Source organism: Pinus tabuliformis, chromosome 9 (assembly GCF_031772625.1).
Source record: "Pinus tabuliformis cultivar Carrire ecotype Pingquan chromosome 9, CPIR1, whole genome shotgun sequence".
Classification (NCBI taxonomy): domain Eukaryota; kingdom Viridiplantae; phylum Streptophyta; class Pinopsida; order Pinales; family Pinaceae; genus Pinus; species Pinus tabuliformis.
In genome coordinates this window covers 1,664,340,562-1,664,350,273 of record NC_142307.1, presented here as the reverse complement: position 1 = coordinate 1,664,350,273, position 9,712 = coordinate 1,664,340,562, and the positions used below count along the sequence as shown (strand labels likewise).

The 9,712-nt window shown below is 36.8% G+C and overlaps 1 pseudogene; it reads right to left on the bottom strand.

Moving 5' to 3' along the window:
* Window positions 1-7,602: 7,602 nt before the first annotated feature.
* On the bottom strand, window positions 7,603-8,980 carry LOC149155254 (E3 ubiquitin-protein ligase PUB22 pseudogene; annotated as a pseudogene).
* Window positions 8,981-9,712: the final 732 nt, after the last annotated feature.

The window sequence follows — 9,712 nt, the reverse complement described above, 5'->3', positions numbered from 1 at the left end:
TTAAGGCGAGATGCATTACAAGTGTCCAAAGAAGAGACTTACAAACAAATACAATACATGTGTGAGAACGTGTTGGCCTATTATTAGGCTTCTGAATGAAGCGAAAGTTCCAAGACACGTTGGTACACCATCAAATCACTAACCATGATAGCGGGGCATTGGAGCCACTGCTTGTTCCTCAAATAAAAGACTACAGACTCTCAAGGCTATGTGGGAGGAGCAAAGGTGAAAATTATTTCATATGTATAAATGAGGGGTATTTATAGCCAACGATAAAAACTAGCCCTTCTGACTATTTGACTTCCCTCATGACTGTTTGACTTACATGACTCTTCAACTTTACATGACTCTTCATATTTACATGTGGGTCTCTTGGAATTCCACGTTACATTACATTGATTACAAAAGTATGGAACACAGTAGTGATTCGACCAAGATGACTTGTGACATGACTCAACATGAGAGAGCTGGTATGTTCATGCTGGTGGTGGTGTCCATGTCGAGCTGCAATGCTATTGATTGATGGATGGGCTGTTGGTGTATCATACCTTCACCTTCACATGGCAAGATATGTAGAGTCTTTGATGCTCTTGGTGTTCACTTGATGTTGCACGTGCATGTCTCTCCTTCACTTGTACTTGGCATGCTCCATTGTTCATATGTTCGTGAATAAGTCTCCTTGCACGCGCTCCTTGTTCATCATGTTTTTCGTTGCACCATGTCTTAGCCATGTACCTGTATCTACAATTATTCATGACGAAACGACATCAAATAAAAAAATATCCTAGTCTACCATGATGCATTGGTTTTCACTTTTGGATGCACGAGTCTGGAATAGACGACAAGTCTTTGAAACTGCACAGAACACATTTCAAGCTGAGATGGGGGCTCTGGGCACTATCCATGAAAGTTCCATGGAGGTCACTGGGTGGCTGGGATGGGCAATCCGAATCAATGGTGATTTTCTATGGGATCTCTCTTGACTAGAGGGAAAATTTGCATAATTTTTCGCAGGAGACAATGTAGGCAATAAGGGTAGACTACGAGTGAAAACTATGCAATATCTTCGGGGAGGCTGGCTACGGGCTGTGGGAGGCTGCTGGCAAAAACTACTTAGAGCTAGGAGGTTGGACTGCAAGACATCCTTGTGCAGTTTCTGGGGTGAGCAGAATGATAGGAAGTTGGGACACAACTCATGACAATTGCACAGTTTTCAGGAGGAGCAGCAAGCTGACTAAAAGTGTGGTTGGCTGACAAAACTTGCAAATTTTGAGGGCAATGTAGTGACAAGAAGCAATTATGTGTCTGGCATGTCTGTGCAATTTCTTCAGTTAGCAAAAGCGGGCATGCTTGGTGGCTTCTATGCAATTTTTGGGAGGAGTGAGGCCTGGGGTCACTACCTAGTCAAACTCTCTGGTTGACCAGTTGGACGCTTGGTGGTTTTGCTTGTGAGCACCGTAGATTGAGATGGCTTGCTAAGAAACTTGCGTGATGTTCTAGGTGATAGTCAGTTGGGTTGACTCAGCATCCTGAAGTGCAGATTCCCTGGGAGGCAACCTCAAGCTCTGCGCAATTCTTTGCAGCAGTACATATTCGCTGAGGGCTGAGACTGCGCAATGCAGCTCAACGAAGGTCTGACTATTGGAGGGTGGTCCGATCGACAATGTTTCAACAAAATTACTGAGTGTGTCAATGAGTGACTACGTACATGAATGACCTTGCGAGCACACACTCAACATGACTCGATGAGAAGACCCCTCAACCCATCAAGACAACATACACTCAGTGTGATTGACCGACAGGTGTGAGTGACAAGTGCGATACTTGTGATAGGTCATTGAACATCAGTGATGAGAGTTACACGACATTACATAAAACTTCTTGTGTGAGTGCGACATATGCTTATATAGCGAATACAACTTGTACACACAAATACAGACTTTGTGCATAGCCAGAACATGGTTGCGAGCATGACATTGTGACCAACATGCTAAAAGATCTTCGGTGAACGATCAAGTGAGGAGGGTGCAAAGACTACACACGAGCTCATGGGCTGAGCCTGAGAGCTTGCAAACATCAAGGAAAAACCCAAGGAGCACTCTGAAATTGCATGCAAGCCAAAATTTTGGAGGGTGTATCAGCTGCTACAACAAATTCAAAAAAATTATGTAACCTAAATGCAATGGCATTTCTCAAAATAACAAGATTCAACAATATTCATAACATAAATACAACAGGGGATTCGGAATGATAATGTGTTTTATTTTCAACAATTTTCATAACACATGATTTCAAGTGGAAATGCTGGAAAGTAACTTCTTTCTACAACTTTCATTAAGTGACACACAAAATGGTCCATATAAGAGTATAGTAGTAGGTTATCTACATAGGTGTGAGTTGAGGGATGATTTTGCTAATGTGGAAAGGTACACCTTATCTTATTATGGAAGGCATAAAAGCCAACTGAAATAAAGATGATTTTAACTCAACCATTTAAACATCCAAACATCCAAGTAGGTAAGAATATTAATAGTTATTAAAAATATAACCTTTCTTTTAACATTTTATGATACTCATCCTAAAATAAAAAAATGTTAAGAGTTATTTTAAGAATTTAATCCCCTTGAAACAGCTGAGAAGATTTCGAAACATGATTTATTTTGAACCGAATCCTATGACTTCTAATTGGTCTCTTGCTTCTGCTTTTATAAAAGCTTTAAGCGAAAGAACATCAACGATGAATATCTGTTGCATGTGCAAAAGATGATCCTCTCGCCAAATACCAAATTTATGTAGTCCAGTTTCCTACGATTTTCACTCAAAATCTGATTTTCCTCCGGTTTATGATATTTGATCACCAAAATGGATCATTGTGCATGTACACTGGAAGTCCATTCTGTGCAAAATGAAATCATTTCCAAAATCCTTATGAAATCTAATCAAAACTACAGCATGCATGAAACTAACACTATACGAATGCAGCTATTGTTATGTCAAAGAACACAAAGGATATTGGTTTCTGATTAGAAATGATTGTAGATTTGTGTGAAAGATCCGTTGGATACTTGTACATAGGATAGTAAACCAAAAACCAAACTTGGACATCTAAACTTCTGTCATCAGATCTGTTCTGCAAATGGTAAGACACACTACCAAAATATTTAGCTAAAATTACGATCAGAACAATAAAGATAAATATACATCTCAAATATGTCTGTATCGACCAAGCATTTATACAATTCTGCCATTCTCACTAAAATTTAAGAAAATATGATCATTTTTCAAGTTTTCGCTATGTATAATTTTAAATCTAATTTGTATAATAACTTCTCATTAGGTGGGGAAGACAAGCGGAGGCTCTGAAAGTATTTGCATGCAATTTCAGTACCTCCTTCGCTTTCTTCTTTGTTTTGTTTGTGTAATCGAGTTGTTGAAGTGTATACAGTTTGGATACAGCCGCACACTCAAGCATCTCCCGAAGAATCGACGCATTTGAAGAATATGTGCAAAGTGACCAAATGAATCCCACTGATTTCTTAGTGGAAGTTTCGGAAACACTAATAAACTTCTTCCACACTACAGCAATACGCATAGCGTGATCAGCCATTGAAATCTTTCCTTCTGCTTAGTCTACTAGCATGTCCAACAGATATAACATATTTTCACACTCGGGCTTCTCGGCATCTGGAAGTAATTCGATCAGAGAAAATACAACGCCTGCCTCGATTGCCTGCAATCTGTTCTTTCTGGATTTTTTACACATTGCTATAAGGACAACCAAGGGCCCCCAGGTTGCCTGATGCCAAACTTCACCCATTTTGATTTCTAAGAGCCCTTGGAAAATATTAATCCTTTCCCTAGCAATAAATTTCCAATCAGATATCGAAGTGGAAGCCTTCTGCACGATCAAGGCCTAATGAACGCTGTCTCTGTCAGTGATTTTGCAGTTTCGTGGGTTATAGGAATTAGATGCAATATGCCCAATGCTTCTTCACAAGGCCCGAAATTTTCATTCTCGTTCCCTTCAGAACAATACGAATTGATCAGAGAGGCCAGAACGTGACTCGAACCAGACTCAGCGGTGGACCAACGGTTTGCTGCACTCTCCCTTGCAAGGGACCGCAATTTCTTCAATGCATTGGTACCTTCGAGGCAATGAGATATCAATGCAGCTTGGAGTAATTTGGAACCTTTATCAGAGTCGATGGGTGGTCTGGAAGTGGAGATTTGCTCTACGCCCTTGGAGCTACGGAGTCAATGAGTACAGTCCACTTTGATTGGGCAGGGCAATCATAAGATTGATTCTCGTTATATACATATATATAACGAGAATCAATCTTATGATTGCCCTGCCCAATCAAACTGGACTGTACTCATTGACTCCGTAGCTCCAAGGGCGTAGAGCAAATTATAAAGGAAGTGTGCAAATGAAGGTTCTATAAACCTAGAAATATGAAAATTAAATTAGCTTATTAATGCTTACTAGATCCTTGACATAGTGGGCCAAGGGGCTTAATGAAAACATTGAGACATGTCTATCTTTTAAAGAATTTCAAAGTGCTAAAAATGCAACAGCAAAACTTTGCACAAAAACACAAAATCATACATTTTTCTAGGCAATCATACAAGAAGGCATAGGATATATGTATCAATATGATGCAGGAGCACGGCATCTTATACATATTTTGAGCATACTAAAATTGCGTGTAGCAGAACAGTCATGTTAATTTTATATTTCTTTAGAGAAAAATAAATTACAATAGAGGTTGAGATCTTTGTTTAATGATGATATTTTTATCGAAATATTATAAATGTAATGAAGGGAACTTACTCGCTTTAAAGAAATTTAGTAAAATAAAAATTTAGAATGACTATATGTATTACTTGTTATTTAAGCTAAAATGTTTATGGTTTATATTTTTCAAATATTAATAGAAACATAATAGAAACATAAAGTAAATGAAAATATTCATTAATGCTATTGAGTGTAAACCATGTCAAAATACATGAAAAAGTGTTATGTTATGACATAATCTCTAATGCATAAATTGGATGGAAACACAATATATGTTACTTTTTCTATAACTTTTTGAAGTATTTTAATCAATCGCAAAAATGTTATTTTAATAGGTAATATTACCAATGGTAAATACCCTTGATTTTGTGCTTGGTATGAGGCAGCTAGAAAAGGAGTTATGAGAAATTTGAAAAATATTTTCAAGGTATCACGACAATAATGTCAATGTTTCTATAAACAAAAACATGTCAATCCTACTATAAACAATAGCAACAGAAGAATGTGACAAGTAACTATGTATAGAATCTAGCTAATGAGAATAAGCAACAAGATAATGTGACAAATAACTGTGCATAAAATCTAGTTAATGAGAATGATTATTTGATAGGATAAACTAGTGAAGATTTGGCAATGCTATAAACTAAATTAATAATAACACATATCTTACTGTTGCCATTCCAAATTTAAGTGGGTTAATGTTCACGTATAAGTTCATACACACATAATCTAGAACATGCAAATTAAGAAACTTCATCAAAGTTAATAAATTTTTAATCTAAAACATAATAATTAAATATTTTATGTCAAATAAACAAAAACTATACATTAACTTAATTTGACCAAAATTAATAATATCTTTAATCTCAAACACCATCATTAAAAATGTTTAATATGACATGAAAAAAACTATTATGCATTTTAATGTTTAATATGACATATAAAGAAAAACTATGATCCATTGAAAAACTATGATCCATTGACTTTATGGTGAGCTTAACCAACCCTATAAAATTGGTAAATTGTTGAAAGGTATACATTGAATTATTTATGTGTTTTGTTCCTATTAACTATTTTATTAGTGGGAATGCGATGATTTGCATATTAAGAAGACGATCGAACAATAATGGTATTAGGTACAAATGAAGTAACCATTTTCTCAATTTTAACAAGAAAAACATACACCAATATGAACTCAATAATGTTTTTTTTGAATGAATATGTTAGCACTATTATGAGAATGATGGAATAGGTGATTTTGGATGATTTGATTACATTACGTTTACTCAATGTCTAGTATATTCTTTTCAAATTGGCATTAACATTGAACAACTAAATTGTGATTAATTTTATTAATAAATAAAAAATATAAAGGAGCCTAAGAGTGGAGGCAAACATAAATGCATAAATGTATTATGGTGATGGTAGGATTAAAAAAGGTGATGGTAGAATTAAAAAACGTTATTTAAACTAAATACAATGCCCTTTCTTAAACTAACGAGAGTCAAGAATGTTCATAACACATGAATGAATTCAAGTGGCCATTCATAGAAATAATATGTCTAAACATGAACAATACTCATCACACAAAGTCAAGTTGGGATTCATAAAGATAATGTGTCGAATTTCCTTTGAAAAGCTTTCATTAAGTGACAGAAAAAGTCGTCTATATAAGTAATTAGTAATATCTATGAGCTCGGTAATGATTTTTCTATTACTCTTTTCCTTTAAAAAGCTTTCGTCAAGTGACAGAAAAATTCGTCTAAAAAAATCGTCTATATAAGTAATTAGTAATATGTATGAGTTGGGTGATAATTTTTCTATTCGAGTAATAGGATATTTATATATGTACGAGCTGGGTGATGATTTTTCTATTCTAGTATATATATATGATAGGTGATGATTGGATATTTATATATGTATGAGATAAGTGATCATTTTTCTATTCTAAAAAGTTACATCCTATTTTATCATTGAATAAATAAAATCCAAATGAAATAAAATTGATTTTAACTAGATAGTAAGAGAAACTATTATAAGATAAATAATTAACCAAGAAACTAAACATTCAAACATCGAAGTAAGAAGCAAGTAAGAACATTAATAGTTATGAAAAATCTAACCTTTCTTTTAACATTTTATAATACGCATCCCAAAAAAATTGTAAAGGGTTATTTTTAGAATCTAAACCCGTTGAAACAGCTGAGAAGATTTCGACCCATGTTTTATTTTGAAACGAATCGTATTACTTCTAATTGGTCCCTTGCCTCTGCTTTTCCAAAGTCTTCAAGCGAAAGAACATCAACAATGAATAGCTGTTGCATGTGCAGAGGGTCATCCTTTTTCCCAATAGCAACTTAATGTATTCCAGTTTCCTAGTTTTATAACTCAAATAATTAAGACTCTACATATAGATTTTTCCTCAGTTTTAATATATTTGATCAACAAAGGGGATCACTGTGCATGTGCACGGATAGTCCATTCTTTGCAAAATGAAATCATTTGGAAAACTCCCATGAAATCTACTCAAAACTACAGCCTGCAGGAAACTGACCCTATACGAATGCAGCCATTGTTATGACAGAACATAAAGTAAATTGGTTTCGGATTGGAGATTTGTGCGTAAGATTTGTTGGAGAAACACTGACACTTCTACATACGATAATACACCAAAAACGAAACTTGGACATCTTAACTTTTTTCATCATATCGGTTATGCAAATGCTAAGACAAACTGCTAGAATATTTAGCGAAAATTACGATCAGAACAATAAAGATAAACGTATATCTCAAATATGTCTGGATCTACTAAGCATTTATACAATTCTGCCATTCTCAATAAAAATTAAGAAAATCTGATAATTTTTCAAGTTTTCTCTACGTATAATTTTAAATATAATTTGGATAATCACTTATCATCAGGTGGGGAAGACAAGCGGAGGCTCTGAAAGTATTTGCATGCACTTTCAATACCTCCTTCGCTTTCTGCTTTGTTTTGTTCGTGCAATCGAGTTGTTGAAGCGTACACAGTTTAGATAAAGCCCCGCACTGAAGCATCTCCCGAAGAATGAACGCATTTGAAGAATATGTGCATAGTGACCAAAGTATTCGCACTGCTTTCTTAGTGGCAGCTTCTGAAACCCTAATAATCTTCTTCGAGACTACAGCAATACCCATAGCGTGATCGGCCATGGCAGCCCTTCCTTCTGCGTAGTCCACTAGCATGTCCAACAGATCTAACATCCTTTCACACTTGGGCTTCTCGGCATCTGGGAGTAATTCGATCAGAGAAAATACAGCGCCTGCCTCGATTGCCATCAATCTGTTCTTTCGGGATTTCTTACATATTGCTATGAGGACAACCAAGGCCGCCACGGTTGCCTGATGGCAAACTTCACCCGTTATGAGTTCTAAGAGCCCTTGGAAAATATCAATCCTTTCCCTGGCAACAAATTCCCAATCAGATATCCAAACAGAAACCTTCTGCATTAAAACTGCGCCGTGAAGACGAGCTTCAGTGGTTCCCTTCTGCAAGATCAAGGCCATTGACCTAATGAACGCTGTCTCTGTCAGTGATTTTGCAGTTTCGTGGGTTATAGGAATCAGATGCAATATACCCAACGCTTCTTCGCAAACCCCGAAATTTTCATTCTCGTTCTCTTCACAGCAATAAGAATTGATCAGAGAGGCCAGAGCATGACTCGAACCAAGCGCAGCGATGCACTGACGGTTTGCTTCACTCTCCCGCGCAAGGGACCGCAATTTCTTCAATGCATTGATACCTTCCAGGCAAGGAGATCTCAAAGCAGCTTCAAGCAATTCGGAAACTTGATCGGAATCGATGGGCGCTCTGGGAGTGGGGATTTGTTCTACGCCCTTGGAGCTGTTGGCAACGCACCATCCCTTAATGAGGCGCCGCAGCATGTGGTTGGGAGTTAAATCAAAATTTTCCAGCTGCTGCATGGTAGCAGGACATGTTTTCTTCTTGAATGAAAATATCCAGTTTTCTATGCTTTGTCGATCATACGTTACACCTGTGGAAACAGTGACTGGATCTCTCATCAGCTCCATGGATATGGGGCACCTGAAGTATGAAGGCACCTCAACTTCCACATAATCTTGTGCTGAAGCCATATGAAAATCTAACGAATACACCACTCGATTTATTGAAGGTATTACAGATAAAGTCGGGATGAACACGCAACAACAACCAGTTCCTCAGATCTATTCTATAAGGGTAATAGGCTCGATATTAAATACAGACACATCTCTAAGGTTAGAATCTCTGATAAAGAGCTTTAGTATACTTTTTCTCTTACGCCATAGGTTCAGTTCCAATGTCAACGCTCTCACCGTCTTAGAACGGTGAGTGGATCACCGCTTTCTTCGTTTACTTTCTCAATTCTTCGACTAATAAGTTGGAACACGTTCTGATTAACCAATTATGTCCGGTTTCAACGTATTCACGTATCACAATCCCGATTGTCTGGCATTCTTATATTTGGTCCATCAGGCATTCAGCCACATATGATTCGGGTTCTGACTTTTGGAAAAGTAATTGAGCAGCCTACCGACCAGCCAGGGCTGTATGCATCCGCCCACGAGGGCTTCTGTTGACTGAATTATTTATTGTCGTTAATACCGGAGCTGAATGGCTCTGGATTTTGAAGTTGTTAAAGGTGCCCATCACACAGTCTGGTCAAAGAACCCATAAAAAATTTAAAATATATTTTCGTAGGTCGTACAACCTATCCGCGCCATTCATCAGATTGCTGTATTAATGGTAGATGATGTTAGACCGTATGATAAGGATTGGATCGTTGAATATTTATTGGTCTCCTACACAAAATAACTGAAGATGATACATGCATTAGAACCCACCCCTTGGAGTTGTCGACTTCTCTGCGGTAAAATGTA